The 16,296-nt window shown below is 40.3% G+C and overlaps 1 protein-coding gene across 9 annotated transcripts in view; it reads left to right on the forward strand.

The window, feature by feature from the left end:
- The window catches only part of PLXNB2 (plexin B2), a 251,654-nt gene that overhangs the window by 28,985 nt on the left and 206,373 nt on the right, over window positions 1-16,296 (forward strand). For 3 of the 9 annotated variants that reach the window (XM_071423798.1, XM_071423795.1, XM_071423800.1), the window contains exon 3: window positions 15,538-15,611. The exons of the other annotated variants lie outside the window; for them this stretch is intronic. The gene's annotated coding sequence lies outside the window, so the exon portion shown is untranslated. The remainder of the gene's footprint in view (window positions 1-15,537; window positions 15,612-16,296) is intronic. 9 annotated transcript variants of the gene reach the window in all.

Raw genomic sequence — 16,296 nt, forward strand, 5'->3', positions numbered from 1 at the left:
TATTTGGCCTTGCTCACTGTGCTGAACATGTTCCTGTTCATGCTTTTTGTTGCTTGTTCCCAAGTGACAATGACACATTCACTTAAATCATGGGGGAAAAAATAAGATTTTAAAGCAGTTGATTATGAATCATATCAAAACCAATCCAGCCACCCTGTACTGGGGTCATAAGAAATATGTAGTTCAGCATTTACAGTCATGGAAAAAAAAGAAGTTTGGAGAAGTAAGGCACCCAGAGTAGCCTGCAAGTCACTGTGTATTAATACAACTTGACAAGAGTGATTTCTGTCACCCTATCAAACCATGTATTTTCCAGTAATCTTCCTTTATTTGTACCAAGATTGTCTGGTCTGACTGACAGCTAGTTTGCTTGTTCATTCATGGAGTGATCTGTTTTGTTTTCTATATCTATATGAAGCTGAAGAAGAAAATTGCAGGTAGACATTTTGTAGGGAGACAGGGGAGACAGAGTCTTTCCTGCTCATCTCTGTGTGTGAAAAGTTGCAAGCTGTGTTAAAGGGAGAAAAGAAAATCTATGTTCTGCTGCTGTTTCTGGAATATTGTTATAACAACTTTCTAATGAAGCTCTCATAGTGTGGTGATGGAAGTCAGTCCCAGATGGGCTCTTGGCAAAAATTAATTTGAAGAATTCAAACAGCTTCTTTAACAATCTGTTTATTTGTGTTATGTGCTATTAATTTAACTTCCTAAATTTGTTTTTTTTTTTTTCTTCAAGATGGAAGAATTAACAATCATCTGAGTGTAATAACAATTTTCCTAGCTTTTGGAATCATATTTATTCTAAATAGGAGTAATAATATAACAAATATAACTGCAGTACATATATTTTATGTTGATAGTGTTTAAATTATTGAAGGGAACCACAAAGCTATATTCTGCTTGGACCTTTTGTTCCAGAAAAATAAATTCTAAGCACTGATTTATATGTTTTCTGAGAGGGACAGTAAAACCAATCCAGCCTTGGAAGTCCTGGCCTCTTTGCCAGGATGGTCAATGTGACATTGAACAATGCTTGGGCAAGTGCATTTATGAAATGGCATGATTGAAAGATGCAAACCTATTTAATTATCTACTGGCAGATACACATGCTAAACTTCCACTGTTGTTGCATCATTTAAGTATGCTCTGAAGTACAACTTCTTCCATGAATCTTGCAATATTTCATGGGGTGTTTTTTCTTTAAGCACAGTTCCCTGAAGTCACACTCTAAATAATTCCAGCTTTCAATTGAATTCCTATATTTAAAAAAAATGTAGTGAAAGACAAAAACAATGGAAGTGCATTGCTGCTCAAAAATCACACAATGAAAATAAAGACATATGGACAGGAATGGGGATGCCCCATGTGTTTGGCTTTATGGTTGGGTTTTTTTTCCATGGGAAGAAAATAATCTGAGTCATTGCTCTGGAAATATTTGGGGTTGGCACAACCACTGCAAACTACAGTGCCATTCACCAAAGCAAATAGTGGTAATGTGCTCAAATTCCACTCTGATCCCTTCCTTCATCATGGACCTAAGCTACAGCTGTCACCACCCTAAATGGAGGACAGATCCAGGTTTACTGAAGTTAAGGGGAGAGCTCATCTTTTCTCCTCTCCTTGTTAGGGTGGAGGGGGATCCTCAGCACTGGAAATCCCTGCAGTGCATGGGAAATGGTGCACCTGCATTGGCTGAGGTGTTACTGCAGACTGACTCAGTGTGCATGAGGGTGTCCCAGCCCAGGGGGCTAAGGGTGGTACCTGTGTGTGGCAGGTTCATAGCAGAGCTCCTGCCTACACCCCTGTCCTCCAGTCTGAGTGGGCTGAGGACACGCGTGTTATTAGGTGCCAAAATCAAGGGAAGCTTAGATGTCAGTTATTTTAAATAGCGTGACTCATCCCTTATCCTTTTACCTTTGTACTCTGTCGTTTCTCATGCCTTTGCTGCTCTTGGGCTACAGATCCTTAGCTTTGCTAAAACTGCTGTTGGTATCTTCAAGGCAGCCAGATTGCAGGGACTTGCCTTCACTGGACCAGACATGTCTCTTTGATAGTCGCCTGGTGCTTTTTGAAATGTCAGTTCTAAAAGGCTTTTCACGCTAAAAAAATCCAAACAATTTCTGGTAACAAGGCACTGGAGCTGGATGCTGTTCATGCAGAACTCTAGAGGAATAAAAATAAGAAATTGCTCCTAGTTTGTTGTCTGCTTAAATAAACCAATAATATAGCAGTCTAGTGAGGGGTTCTGTGGGTCGTGTAAGAAGATTATCAGTAAATCTTGCTCCTGTATTAAGTAGTGTTGTAGAAATCAGAATAGGAATAGAAGCAGTAGATAAGAGAAATATAATGAACCAGAGAGGAGACAGCATGTCTTCTGTAAGGGGAATTTGCTTCTTGTGATTCTGTGCAAGTTTTGGAGGGAAGCTACTATATGGATATAGCAGATCTAGCTGGTACTTTGTAAAAAGCTTCTTTGAAAATTAAAATACAAGCTATATTTCACAGAAATATTTTAGAACCACAGTAATCAGGGAATTAAGGAAAAAGTGCTAAGTGAATAAAAATAGGAAACAAAGAAATGCAATATCTGATTAGCATCCTTGTTCTCTAGCAGCTATTACTGGGATGAGTCCGTCAAAGATCTGTTGTTGGAGCTGTTCAACATATTCATCAATGATCTGATTTTAAGTAGATGACAGAACTTGGAGAGAATACCAAGATTATTTACAGTAATCTGACCTGAAGCTGCCTTAAATTACTTGCAGAGACTCTTTCACACAGAGCTGGAAATATGGGGAAATGAAATGCAGTGTCGAGGAATGCAAAATAATGCATGAAGGGGGAAAGGAAATAATCCTCTTCTTTCTGAGGAGCTAAAAAGCCTCAACATACTATTGGAGGTGCAGTGGATAATACTTTTTAAATGTCAGTTCAGTGTGCAGTGGTGGTCAGTAAAGTAAATAGAAAATAAGAAATACTAGGAGAGGAGTGGAGAGCAAAATCATAATTATCCCTGTGATTTTATAGATCCATACGCTTTTGAATCTTAGATACCCTGGAGGGTTCTGACCATTTCAGAACCTTTTTTTAGAAAAAAAACTCTTCAGCTGATGGGGAAAAAAAGCACGAGAGAAAAAATATCATGCAATTTAAAAGTACAGACTAGGAACAATACAATTACCAGACAGCAGGCCTAAAATCTGGTTCCCTTTTCTGCCCCTTCTCCTGTTCAAGGAAAGCTAAATCACAGAATTGCTGCAGGAAGCTTTTAGATGCCAGTGATATGGAAAAAAGATTAAGCACATACATAGAAAATAAGACCTTTGGTAACTTTAAAGCCTTGATGCAACTTTCAGTTTAAGAAGTCCTGAAACTCATTTTTCTTAGAAATCTGGGAAGATATCTGGCATGAAAAATGAATGGTCTTCAGTGGCTGCTGCTGGCTACTGTTAAAATGTGGTTCATTTTCCCTGACTGTCTTCAGCAAGACACCTAATTTCTAGCTCTGTACATTTATTTACAGCAAACAATCATCAGGGGATGGGAAGAGGGAAGGCTGAGGTGATTCATGCAAGCCTGAGATAAGCACCTAAACTAGGGAAGCTCAATTGCCCCTGGGAGGGCTCAATCTCCTTGAAAACAGAAATAACCTAATGACTAGTTTGGGCTGCTCTGCAGAAAGTGAGATGAAGTCTGTTCTCAGGGGAGTGAGCTGGACTAGAGGATGTTTCCTGTCTTATCAGGACAGCTCTCAGGTTTCTAAACAACACAAAGCTGTGCATCAAAGTAGATGGTACCAGGGGCCTTAATTAAAAAGGCTTAGCACAATCACAGTGGGTGGGTTGGGCTGTTTTTCAAAAGGGTCTTGAGCTCATGCAGCAATGAGTGGCAAGGGATGGCTCTGGATGATCGTGTGTGTGAAGGTGAACAGTTGAAATGGCCAGGTTCAGCAGTGTCATCTTCTTTTGCTTCCAGCCTTCTAAGGGAAATGGTGTTGTCCAATGAGAAGCTCAAGCACTCAAAGAAATGGAAACAAATCCTGATGGAATAAGGAACAAACATACTTACAGATTAGCATTTAAATATCTTCAGTGAATGTAGTTACATTTCTTGAATTATATCCTACATTGAGTTCACTTCAGTACATTCCAGTGGTGCCCAAGAGAACAAATGCCATTAATTTCATAAAAGGTTGCTCTCTTTAAACTACCTGCAGTATTAAATATCTCTGCAGTTTGTGCTGGGGGTTCTAGAGCTGAGCACCAACATGGGTTTGGTGGCATGAGCCAGTGGAGGAGGCCACTGAGGAGCTCTGAGGCAGTGTGTGCACATGAGGGATCTGGAGGAGGTCAGATTTCCTTGTTCTTGTGGTGTTTTAATTGGCTGTATACCATCCATGAGGACAGCTTGCCTAATGTGATAACTTAAATATAGTGGAGATTGCTTGCAGTGATAATAGATAAAGGTAATCTGCTTTACTATGGGCCTAAAATGGGTACAGCATTTCTGTACGAGAGGATAGTTTCAAAGTAATGAAGCTCATCTATCTACCACTGCAAACATCTCTTCTGTGTTGCTCAACTGCCAGTTGTAACAGGTGAATAATTCTTCTTTTCTTGGTGTTCAAAGCAAGGTAGTAAACGAGTAAACTCCCAGCTCAGATTTAAAGAAGGGTCAGCCTCAATATTTATTTGTTTTACCTGTGACTGCATCGCTGCTTTTGTGAATAGTAGATCTACCAAGTACGTGCCTGTCTGGGTTTTAGTTTTGTATTTCTAAATTACCACCAGATGCTTTAAAAATGACATAACCATGGGGTGAGTGTGATCCCATGCTGCAGGGTGTGAAGGCATTAGTCACCATGGGCATGCTTGTGGTGGAAGACAGGATTCCTCCACCAGCCCACGTCACAACTGATGGCCCAACACGCCCAGGGTTTTGTTGTTTCTTGCCTCTATCACTGACTCCCTGCAAACTCCTTACAAAAAAGAAAAATCACCATATCATGGGGGAAGACTTTCCAATCATCCTTTTTTTTTTTTTTTGCACACCAGTTAATTTGATAAAGAAATTAAGAGCAGGCTATCACCCAAAATTTTAATTGAATTGTTGTAAGTAGCAGTACTGTGGGAGAGGATTTAATATATGAAAAGAAAAAGCAGTGTTTAAAAAAAAAAAAACACACTTAATCAGCTATCTATCATTCCCATAACAAGTCCCATGTAACTCTATCATATTGCTATTTCAAGTGATTGAAAAAAGAGCTACTGAAGCACCCAGGAGAGAAGGGAGTTGCGAGATTGAGTACTTTTGGATTGCTGTCACAAACAATCTAGTGTTGAAATACTCGGTAGTACAAATGTCATAGATATATCCCTAGTCAGCTGGCTTTTCATTAGAAATGGAGACATTGAAATCCTCTCATGATTCAATTTATGGTGCAGTGGGGTAACCTGGAGAACAATTTGGGACAAAAGGGAAGCCTTTTATAATAGGTCTTTTCCAACAAGTTACCAGAATTCAGAGCTATAAGACTGCTCTGCGCAATTTTTCAGGGGTACTTACTGTTTTTAAATATGTATTCTGCTACTTAAAAAATAGCCCCCTTTTAAATGTTTCTTTTTAATTAGGTTTTTAATATATTTATTTTATTCATTTATTACAGACCCTGTAATGTCAGAACCAATATGCTGTAATTACAAGTAGGCATTTATTACTGCTGTTGCCACTGATACAAAATGACTGACATTCAGAATTGGGGGCTGTGGGAGGTTTAGGTGGAAGCAAGCCTGAAATATTTCTTTCTACAAGACAAGGCAACCTAACCTTTTTAATAGAGAAATGCTTGACACATCACGAAAAAGCCAAACCTTGTACTTGGAGAATTATTTCTGAACACTGACAACCAATCAGCTTAGCAGCATTAAGGAAAAACTTCCTTCTCCACCTGTTTTGGACATGTGAAAAAAGGCATTTCAGATGTGCATAGCTTCCGTGTGCAATTAGCTGGAGGATTGGCTGCTTGTGATTTTTGAATCATTCAGGAAAGTAACACCTGCTTGGCTTCTAAAATTGTACCTTCATGATAGCACCACCTAGTAATTATTATTCTGAGTCATCGGCTAATGCTCATTAACACTTCATAATAGCAGTATAATTAAAAATTCGGTGCCATGTTCCAATAAGGATGAAGCTTGGAAGCTACAGACACTGCTTTAGAGAAGTTAGTTGCATTATATTACTCTACCACGTCTGTTGAATGGTTTCTGAATGGTCCTCAATTATTCCTGTGCTAAGGTCACATTTTCATTTTTCCTGGTGTGTGTTGAATGTGGGTAAACGTTGCGAGGGAAGCAATGTCAGAACAGCAAAGCTCGTCTATCCAAAAAGGGGGCTTTTGGTTTGGCCCTGGAAAAGGCTGGGGTCAGATCTTGATGGAAATGAGCCCCTGCACTTGTTGCTTTAAAGGTCAGAGCAGACCCATGGAAGCAGTTGAGGATCCCTGTCTGACAGGTGAGAGGCTGACTGGAAAAAACAGGAAAAATAAAATAGTCTGCAATGGTTAATTCTGAGTTGAAAAGGCACTTTGTAGCCTTTCTTCAGTTCAGATGCAGGTGTACCCATAATGTTGGTTTGCCTTGGTTTTTCTGTGAAGAAAATTGACTGGGGAGTAGCCAGTGGTCTTTCCTCAAGGATTTATTTCATCAGTGAGGTGTGGGAGTGCTTATAAAATCTGCCAAATTCCTAAGAACAGCTTGATCCAGTGGATTGGCATTCTCTGATCAAATCACCTCTAAGAAAAAGACCTAACATCTATGAGCTGACACTGACAATGCTTATTACCTCTTTATCATCCTCTCTTTACCTCCCATCTACTAAATGGAATGGATTGGCTGTAGTGTCTGTCTTTAAGTCTGGTTCTAAATAGAGTGTATATCTCCCATCTGAGCTCTTACCAATGTAATGACATTAGATTCAAGCAGGCAGTGTCAGAAACAGATACATTTTAGGAAGTCCAATGTTAAATGATGTAATTACATCTCACAATTTCAACATGGTGCTTTGATGCTGTGTGTGTTGGAGTATCACATTGGCTCTCTCTCTCCACTTCCCTGGAGTGACTGTGCTAGCAGGTAAACAGCTATGACCCTAATGATCTTTTACGTTACTCTCTTCCAAATAATATTCCGACACTGTGAACTAAATTTTGGGTCTGCTTTCTGTGTGGTCTTGTTTGGTTACAGTAGCAGTGCTGCTGTTCAATTGAGTTTATTGTACTTCATGATCCACATCATCATATCTTTGAACTTGATTTGTGCTTTTGTTCAGGTTGCAGGCAAATTAATGGAATGATGGATTTGTACCAGCATTATCTTTCTTAACTAGAACTTCCACATTCCTGGAAGATTTTTGCTTCAGGTTTTGTTTCTTATGAAGATGAGGAGAGCTGGTGTACCAAGGATTGAATGATAATCGTTGAGAATGATGAGCTATTTAATCTGCTTTGTTAACTTGTGTGACATCTGTTTTTAAATAGAACTGTTTAGTTATAAGAGCTTAGTTATAAGATGCTTAGTGTGCTGAAGGACATCATGTGCCTTCTTTAACTAAATTTGTCAGGTTGGGGACATTTTCTGGGTAGGATTATAGGTCTGATTTTCCTGGAGCTATATTGACTATTTTCCTGATTCTCTATCTTAATTTTGTATGTTCTTCATTTTCTTTGAACATTTAAGTGCTCAAGATCAATGTCTTAAATGGTCTGCAGTTTCCACAGTGAACTTATTTTCAGTCCCTAAATATTGCTAAAACACTTCATGTTTTGTTGTCTGAAACATTCTTATTATGTGGTATTTAACAAGTCTTCAACCTCAGCAGCTTCTCGACTCACACTTATAAACTTGTGGGAGCAAATGATTTGGGCTGACAGCTCAACATTTTAACTTTAAAAAATGTATAATGTCTTCTGTGACTTTCTCAGAAAATGGTACCTGCTGGCTTCCAAAACTCCAGTGAAATACTCCCGTGGCAGGTTGGGCGGGTGCCTGAGTCTCCATTTTGGTGTGCCTGAAAGCCTCAGGTTTTCCAGCAAAAGGCTGGTGAGTGGAAAGCCACTGCTAAAGCTGGGGCACCTGGGCCAGATACACCCAGCAGCCCATGCTGTGCTAATGGCAGCTTTAGGGACACATTTGCTTCTCCATTTTCCTGAAAGGTGTCTGATGAGGATATAACGCTGATCTGTTCACAGTCAGATTTGCTTTCTATTGCTATTAGAACCTGCAATTCAGCTATAGTCTAATCTTACAGATATGGCTTGCTTCAACTTAATTTTAGGTAATATCCTACAATATTAAGGGATATTAATGAGCTCTTTGAAATGAGCTCTTTGAAACTCTTTCCTCCTGCTCTCAGCATCACTTAGTCTTGTTGAATGCTTTCAATCTTTAAACAGATTTCAGCTAGACATGAAGAAAGCTGAGTAGTTGTGCTAATTCAGTTGGCTCCGTGGTATTTTGCCCTTGCATATTTACTTTGCTGTTCTGCTTCCCATTTTATTTGAATCTTAATGTTCTTGCACTGCTAATGGGAAATTCTTATATTTAATGATGTGTATTCTGGAGAGAAAATAACACAGTGGATTGTTATCTGAGGAAATTAGGTATCCATCCATTCATCCATCCATCTATCTATCCATCCATCCATGTTTTTAAAACAACTTAATAATTTTCCCAACAGTATCAGAAAGGTGATTCTTGCACAAAACACTTGTGGTCTGTTAACATGACACAGGATCTCCCTAACTCCCACATCCTTCTGCAGATATGTTCAGCTCTTTTCTGTTTTGTTTTGGTTTTTTAACCTGCTTGGCAACTTGGAGCTTAGACAGAGAAAGGAAAGAGAAAGACTTGCCAGAGCAGTGGGAAGAGAGATTGCAGGCTGGGAAAGGAGTCTGTGGTTTGGGGAGGGAGGAGGAAGCTGCGAGGTGGCCGTGCTCTCCCCAGCCTGGAGGAAACTTGAGAAGTGCTGCTTGTGCTACCTCTGCTCATTTCTCTTCTCATGCAGAAAAACCAGCCCAAATTTCCTGATATGCTCCATCAAAATTTTGCTGCAGCACTTTATTTCACTCCCTTTTTCAGTGTCTTCAGTTTCTTTGACAGAGCTATAGCTGGGCCCTTCCCTAAAACAGCCAAAGGATTGGAGTATGTCCCTCTCTCTCCCACTTTGACCCCCATGTCTTCCTGCATTTCAAATAGAAAACACTGTGGCAACACACATATTTTTTTCTTATTTATAAAGCTCTCTCAATTTGCAGTGTACTTCTTTAGTGAGAGAACTGGGGCAGAGTAGTTATTTCTCCTCCTTGAATGCTGAACAGTCATTTTCTCTTACACCTTCCTGCCTGAACAAGTTGCTTCTCCACTGATGACAGTCCTCGTTTGAAGTAAACAGTAGTTTGCAAAGAAAAATCCTTATCAATACCATAAGGCTGAGGTATGTGTGTGTATATATATATATATGTGTGTGTATATTTATAACAAATCCCATTATAGGAGAGAAAGTTATATAAGAAAAAAATACCATCTCAGCAGTCATAGCTTTGAGAGCTGTTGGGTATTATTACTGTTGTCCTTGTTTCACAGAGAAACTTCCTGCAATGAATTGTCCAGGATTTTGGACAGAGATCAAATGACTAACACTTATATTTTATTTTTAGTTTGGACTGGCATAGTTACCAGGAATATTTCCATATTGAAGCACTGCAAGATGTTTCTGTAAATGACTGCTCTGCCATATCCACACCAGTGCTATAGGCAGAACTAGGACACAGGCTCCAGTCGTGTTCCAAACTTCACATCTCTTTGTGGAATATCTTAAGCTTCCCCTAAGTGCCTTTCTACTGGTCATCCTAAGGAGGATGTCTTCTTCTTCTGTTGTTCTCAGTGCTTTCATGGCCAGGGACAACTGAACTAAGTTGGTTTATTAATTTTCTTTAAAATACAAACAACTTTATAGTTTTGTCTATTTTTTAAAATCCATTCTGCCTTGGGTGCCAATTAACAATGTATGGTACAGGAATGGGCACAGCTGATGCTGAAGCATACAGAGGCATATGTGGCAATTCCTTGAGCCATGTTTGCTGCTTAAACAGACTTAGTGTACAGCTACTCCTTCAGTCACAGCACTTGATACTTGTTAGAGCCTCTATTTAGAAGGATTGCAATTCTTTGCTTCTCTGCCTCATAAGGCTATTTTTCTAATGAGATTGTTTTCTGAAAAGTAGAAGTGACAAGTTCAGATGGTATGTTTGTTCATTTAGTATGATAGCCATCAGTCACTGTACATGGAAGAGTTAGCTGGAATCTAACAGAGAAGTCCAGCCTGCTGCATCTCTGTCCCTGAGAATAGTCTAGTGAGCCTCTATGCTACTATTGTCTGTGGAGGGATAGAATGTAAGAGAATAGTGCAGAAGGCAGTCTCACACCTGAGGAGTTACAGCTGTGCTAATCACCAAAGATTAGGAACAGGCCTGCCCTTAATAGGACACAGCTGAGTCCAATAAGAAGACGAGTGCTACAAAAGAGTGGGTTAGCTGGGTGAGAAGAGAGTTGGAGTTTGCTGGCTGTGCAGTGACTTCTGGAGTCAGTGCTGTGAGGAGCTACATGTGAGAAATCACAGAGAAGTTATGGGAGCTTTGAAATAAGATGACAACAATTGTGGTGGTACAATTTGTAAAAATGTTTTTCTACTGCTTCCTTCTTGTAGGAGAATCTTGGTTTTTAGTCTAAGATCTACTGATCTATGGATCCCCATTACCTCCTATGAGAAAATATCTTGTTTCTCCCTTCTCCTCACTCTTCCATATAGGATCATTTGAGAGTTCAGCAGCTTCTCACCTTGGCCCTGGTGGACTTAGAATTAAAAACTGAGCTCTTCTGGATGCTTTTCAGAGTATACAGGAGTCCTGCAACAAGTGGGTCTGAAGCCACAGAGATGTTGAGCTGATCCTTTGGAACCAGTGGTTAGTAAAAGATTCTGCTTTTTTAAGACATAGAGAAAGAATCAGAGAAGTAGAATTTACTCCTGAGATGGGGGAAATGTAGCTGAGAGGCTGTAAGAGGTGTTTAAGAAACAAATCATACTTCTGCTGAATACAGACAAGATTTTTGGAATCTAGATTAGCCAAACAGCCTGAGACTTGAGGTGTTTTGAGCATGTCCTCTCTAAGATACCTCAAAGGGATTTGATAATCAGAAAAAGATGCACATGCAGCCTCTGAAGATGCTGCCCTCTGTTCTCAAGATCAAAAGATTATTTAATCTCTCTGAAAAACATCCAGTGCCCACTTTGCATTTCAACTTGTGCATGTACCAGGTAAAAAAGGAGCCAGCACTACCAGTAGTTGGAAACTGGCCCCTGACCCTGTGTGCCAGTGTGATGAAATAATGCTCACCACCTTTGGGGCAGCACCTGCCTGTGTTTGCAGTGGTTTCTGTCTCACTACCCAGGGATGTGCCTCCTGACATCCCCAGGGTGAAAGGCGCAGTCGACTGAACTGCTGTGCTGAGCAGCACGGTTGATTTGAATCCATTATTTTTGCTAGTATATACTGCTAGCAGAATCTTTCTCTGGATCCTTTACTGTTATATGTGGATATTTTGAAGTTTCAAAAATGTATCATTGTAACTCTGTGCCAGTGAGCACTGCTAGTCTCACTTTGGAGACATAGAAATGAAAGTTGAACAACGTGGTCTAGCCCTGGTTCCTCTGGGATCTTATGTGTCACAGCCCCAAATCATCACCATGCCTCAACCTTGGCTCCCAAGAGGGGCCATTTGATTTGTGGAGGGAAGAATAAAGTGTGAAAGTGTCTGAGGGAGTTAACTGGGAGACGAGAAGAAGGGGATATGGTCATGTTTGTGTCACTGTGATGCTGTGCCAGCAACTGCCTCAGCTCCCTGCTGCGACTTGTCTGGGAGAGATGCCAGTGGGTGCCCAGCCCAGTGCTGACAGCAGCTACTCATCTTTCATGCTCTCCTGTCTATCCTCATGTGAAGTGTTATCCTCAGTACTGCTGGCGCTGGGCAGCTGCTCTCTGGCACACCCAAGGTAGTGGTTTGCTTCCAGGGTTGGTGTGATGGCCAAAATCTGGCTTCCCCAGGGCATGCAGCCTAGGAAGGGTGTCGTGTCTATCCCCTCTTTTTTTTATTCCATAGGAACAATGTGAGCTGCAGTTTCAATTTTAGACTTAGAGCTGGCGGCCTTTCTTACAGACTGGCCCTGGGTGGTGAAAGGTTGATTGGTGTCATGTGATTCTGGCACCTTGGAAAAGGCCCTTTTGCATGATTTATCTGAGGAGCTTCTTGGAGGCCATTAAAAACTTCTGAATTTTTGAAAAGTGACAGTCTTTTAGGCTGGGAACTCATGTGGCTCATCTTTTGCAGGAAAAGATTGATGGTCTTCATGGTTTGGCTCTGTAATGGCCATTCATTCTCCTGAAGGAAATATAGAACCAGACCACTTCTTACTTTGTTTCAGAAGAAATGTCCTCAGACCCCTTTCTGAGCCTGACCATATAAATCTCATCCTGTGATACAGTAAAGGCCCTGGGCCTCCCAAGTGTCAACTGGAGTTATATTTTGTTTTCCAAAATAGCAGAAACTCTGGAATGTGTGTACTTTGTCGTACTTTCTTCAAGATCACCTGCTGACTACATTTACACCAGCTTCTGGAAAAACATGGCTTGATCTTACTTTTCATATGTTCAGGCCACCTTATTACTGCAGGGAGCCACCTGAGAAATGTGTTAATGGCCTTATGCCAATATGCTCAGCTCTATAAAAACTGCTGAGATGAACCTGCTCCAACTGCTGAAAGCCAGAAACAACTATCCTCTTGTCTACACCAGGAAAACTACAACTTGTTAATTTGCCATCGGCCAGCAGCTGCTCTTGGGCTGGCAATGGTGGAACTGGTAAATGGAGCTTAGGCATATTTAACACTATAATAAAACATAATTTTGAATTACAGAGCAGACTGGTAATGCTGCCTATTATCAAGGTTGTTTGACACTTTCCATTATAAGACTCTATTTTCAGCCACTTACAAGTTTGCCAGTTTTTAAAAGCTTGCATTGAGATTTAACTTGGTGTCTGCCTCTTGCTGAATATTCTGTTATTATTGTTTAAAAAGAAAAAACAGCATTTAGCCAGAGCAGCTCAGCTGTTTCCGAGAAAGAGGACTGAGAAAATACCTTGTTAGTCCTGTTAAATTTAAGTGACCTTTTCTTTTTACAGCTCAGAGGCAGGATTTGGCAACAGAGGGGAGTTGCTGTCACAGATGCTTTTGCCTTTTCTCTGAATATTGATCAAAATAGGCTGACATTCAAGTTCTGAAAACATTTCAGTTAACACCAGCCTGCAGCTCTTTAATTCATGGCAGCTAATTTGCCCATAGAGGTGATGCCTGTGGGCTGTGCAAGTCTGGTCTTCAGAGAGGGGAAACTGGTTCCTACCCAGCCCCAGGAGCCTGGCTCTGTGCACAGACACTGGGGACATGAGGTGCCCAATTCCCTATGGCTCTTGACTGAGCCTGGGCCACACAAAGATTTAAATGGGGCAGAATTCATTAGTGTTTGCAAGACAATTTTTGAGTGCTTTTGGGAGTTTAAGGGGGGGTATAAGTTATGTAGAGGTCCCTATAGGTAATAGAGGTGTATGCACCTATATGCTGTTCACAGTAGCAGTTAGCTTAATACATTCCTTGTAACTGTCATCTGTTAAGCTACAAAATGCAAGCCAAAAATCATATTTATTGATAGTATTTGTCAATAGTTTTTTGGGGTTTTTTTCTGGATATAATGGCAAAAATCACATTTATCATAGAACACTACAGGCAATCAACACTGAAATTACTTTTACTCTTGTTCACTGTAGGTTTTTCACCAGTAACATGTGGCTCTTTAGTTGTTCTTTGGTATGCTGTATAGACACTATTGAAGCTGGGTGCTACTCGTGCCTGCATGTTACTGCAGGTGCTGGTGAAATTTCAGTCCCCCCGCTACAGCACTCACTTCCAGTGTCTGAAGGGAAAAAAAAAGGGGAAAGCAAGGAAGTCTGTCTGCTTTTAACTATGCTGCCAGTCCTCTGCTTACAGTAGCAATGGCCTAGCCATCAAAATGGTCTTATTCATTCAGTTTTCTATTGGCCTACTTACATCGAAATTGTGGGAGCATCTCACAGCTTGTTTTGCAGAGCTACTAAAATTGGCAGGCTCAGCATCTCTGGGTTGGCACGCCAGCATTAATCTTTATCTGCTACATATCTACACCTGCAAGTGGTGGGGCAGCCGAAAGCCTACACCAAAGGGCTCAGAGGAGCATGAAATCAATTATACTACTTATTTTCAGGCAAACTGGATTATGGTGGGGTTCAGCTATCCAAAGACATGAACTTTCATTTGGTGATGAGGTATGGCTGCAGGAAGACTGCACTTAAATTTAAAAATAAAATTTAATTAAAATTCATACCTTCATTATGAACTTCTTGGTGCATAATGATATCAGGCTAAGACACTTTAAACCTAAGGCAGTTTTGTTTTCTTTTTTTTTTCTGATTGTCTGTTTTATAAAACTACTTTGAGGCTGAAGGTGGATGAGAATCCTTTAATGACCCATCAATAAAACCACTTAGCAGAGCTGAATAGCAACTGTGACAGGTGACCTTCCTTTTCTCACAAGTGCTCTATTAGTTCTCATCATCTTGCCCCTAGGTCACTTTCTGTGGCTTTTCAAGGCCATTTCTTTTTTTTTTTTTTTCCTCTGAAATAAACTGTGCTTCTTCTGTCTGGAGATGAGCCCATGACATTTGTTTGGGGGGTATGTCACTCACAGGAGATGCCTTCAGAAGAATACCTTGTTTACCATAGCAGAAGTGCTCTTATTGAAGAGGAAGCTGAGGGAGGGGAGGAGGGCAGTGGGAAGTGATGTTTTAAGTGTCTCTGATTCAAAGGACATGGGTCAGTAAAATCCTTATCTGTTACTGAATTTTGCTCCATATTTAAAGCTGATGATGTCACCTACTCCACCTTTTCTGACATGTTTTGATGCACAGGTGAAATAATCTGCCTGTCCTCTGGCTACCTCTGTGAGGCTCTGCCATTGCTTCAGTTTTTCTCCAAAGTTTATGAAGTCAAGAAATGACTGTTGGAGCTCTCTTTTCTGTCCAGCCACAGTACTGTTCTGGTTTCCAGGTTTGCCTCCATACAGGTGCTGCTTAGTTCTTCCCAACTCTCTCATATCTGGCATTAGAAGCAATTAAATCCTTTCTCCTATGGTATATTAACTAAGCTTGTGATATTCAGTGGATTTACAGCTGCAAACAAGAGGCTTTTTAAAAAAGCCTGAATTAATATTGTTTTTATTCCTGTGACTTGTTCTGTGTAACTTGGATCTTTGCAACAATGCTGGTAGGTGGTAGTGATGAATAAATAATCAAATCTGTTAGTAAAATGCTGCATTTTGCTCTGATTTACTTGCAGATATTTGAAGTGGATATGAAATCGGGCAGAGTTGATGTGGAAGGGGAGGGAGAGAGAGACAGCTTTTTATGGAGGTATCTGTTTCTTTAAAGTATACTGAGATGTTATACTGCAGTATTGTGATCAGGACAGTTTAAGACTGTCTATATTTCATGCTTTAATCGTGACTTTTTCTCATCCAGTTTGGCTTTAGACATGAAAATGCAATTTCTAAGGTTTTAACAGGTAAAACAAGAAACTTTGCAGGGAAAGAACTAGAAATTAAGTTTCTGGAGACATGTTTTCTTTTTCTAAATGCTGACAAATAACTCCTGCCAAATGCTACATAAAGGAGAAAAAGAAACATATGGCAGTTCAACAGGAATGAAAAGATGAGCTAATCCAGCATCCAACAAGTCTTTGGATGAGACTATAATAAAACCAACCAGCCTTTATCATGCTTGATAGCACCACTATAATTAGGAGTCTGTCACCAGCTTCATAATGAACTCTTAGCCCTATTTTCTGGGGTTTATAGTCTGGTAGTAAGAGTCACTTTGGATTGCAACTTGGCATACTAGACCTCTCTGTGCAGGAGGCACAAATCTAGCTTGCAGGTTTTAAATAAACTGACTGTTAAAAGTTGGGGGGTTGTGCCAGTGATGGGTGAGTTGTGCTTATCATCTGTCCTGAGTGTTAAGGAGTCAGTGTCTAGGGTGGTTTGTTTGCCTGTAGCATGGAAAATACAAATATGCACTTCAGAATCCTGTTGTGCTCTTA

Source organism: Agelaius tricolor, unplaced genomic scaffold (assembly GCF_023055355.1).
Source record: "Agelaius tricolor isolate 1412-34295 unplaced genomic scaffold, bAgeTri1.0.p SCAF_3, whole genome shotgun sequence".
NCBI classification, from domain to species: Eukaryota; Metazoa; Chordata; class Aves; order Passeriformes; family Icteridae; genus Agelaius; species Agelaius tricolor.